Source organism: Trachymyrmex septentrionalis, unplaced genomic scaffold, assembly GCF_001594115.1.
Source record: "Trachymyrmex septentrionalis isolate Tsep2-gDNA-1 unplaced genomic scaffold, Tsep1.0 scaffold20, whole genome shotgun sequence".
NCBI classification, from domain to species: domain Eukaryota; kingdom Metazoa; phylum Arthropoda; class Insecta; order Hymenoptera; family Formicidae; genus Trachymyrmex; species Trachymyrmex septentrionalis.
In genome coordinates, this window is record NW_017305180.1 from 1,880,061 (window position 1) to 1,881,672 (window position 1,612).

The 1,612-nt window shown below is 27.3% G+C and overlaps 1 protein-coding gene across 1 annotated transcript in view; it reads left to right on the plus strand.

The window, feature by feature from the left end:
• LOC108747557 (potassium channel subfamily T member 2) overlaps positions 1 to 1,612 on the plus strand; it is an 87,445-nt gene that overhangs the window by 61,060 nt on the left and 24,773 nt on the right. The gene's annotated exons all lie outside the window — the stretch shown is intronic.

Sequence of the window (1,612 nt, forward strand, 5' to 3'; positions counted from 1 at the left end):
CTTAAAAATGTATTTAAAAAATTATATAATTCTAAAGAATATAAATTACAACAATGTAAATATCTGCAACATATATTGGGTGTTTTATAAAAGACACTAATGTAAGTCTAAAATAAATAATTTTATATTAGTGTTTTTTAATGCATATCTAATAAAATTATAACATTACGAATACACAATGTAAGTTCTTATAGGCGCTTATATTGCTGTGGTTTATTTAAAAACATATTAGGTATTATTTTTGTCTTAAACTAACATTATTTAATAATTGAATAAAAGATTGACAAAGAAAGAATACACAAACGATTACAATGAATGCTGCAGAGTTTTATTATTAGAAAATATATAATTAAATAGAAAATAATATTTTAGTTTATATCGATAAATAGTAAAGACTAATAATTAAAGACTAATAAGTAAAAAACGATGATAATTTACTGTATAATTACTAATATATTGCATATTTATGAAATTGTATTTTTAACAAATGGTAAAAGTTGCAAATCAATTTGATCATACATAAAACATGTTTGCAATAGAATAGCTGTATATTTACGATATGCTATATTTAGTATACTAGTAAAATATTATATATGAAATAGCATCGATCCATTTGTTGTTAATTAACTTGCGATGGGGCACGCTCGATTGTCACGACACGTCGAACGGAAGCACGATGATGCGATGGTGCAAGCGGATAAAGGAAGGGAGGAAAAATGAACAAGGTGCACAAATATATACGTCGATATAGATATAGAAATGGGGCCGCATGCATAATGGATATCGGGCCGTTTATAAACGCCGGTCGGTTTATACTAGGCGATGGTTTCCTCGCAATCGGGTTCAATCTCTTCCTTTTCTTGCACCACGCCGTTACATCAATTCCGTTACGATCGAGGAAGGATCGAGAGTGCCGTTTTATCTCGCTTCGAGTGGTCAGGTTAATTGTACATTCATTTCGTTACGGTGAGAGAAGTTACCGAATGAAAAATTACAAAAGGAAAGATACTCTTCGTCGAGTAACATAAATTCGTTTGCTTACATCGGAAGTCGACGACAAATTATTGTATTGTAATTAAGAAGCAACCGAAGTTCGTTACGCTAATTGCATTATGCTAATTTTTACAAATCTGCTAGCAGCTAGTGTATAATTATACGTTAATTAATTTGATAAAAAAAAATTTATAGATTGAAAGTTTTTATCAATGTAAAATGAATAACGAAAATTATTCAACCAAATAGATAATTAAATTGTTATTTACAAAATAAATAAATGAGATTAATGATAAAAATTTATAACATAAAAAACATGCCTATAACTCGTTGTTTAAATTTTTATTTAAATTTTATATTTTATTATAAAAAAATATGAGACTCGCAAATAAATTTACAAGTTGGAAGCATTTACATTTGACAATGTGTTTCTAAAATATGCAGTTTACTCTCTATGTTATAATTTGTTCTCAGATATTCATAACTGTTATACATAAATAAATATTTTGTTATTTAACCGTAAAAAATTGTAAAAGTTCATATAAACCATTTATTCTCTGTACACCGAGGGAAATCCGGCAATAACTTTTATTTTGAAAATAATATATTCCAAAACGTA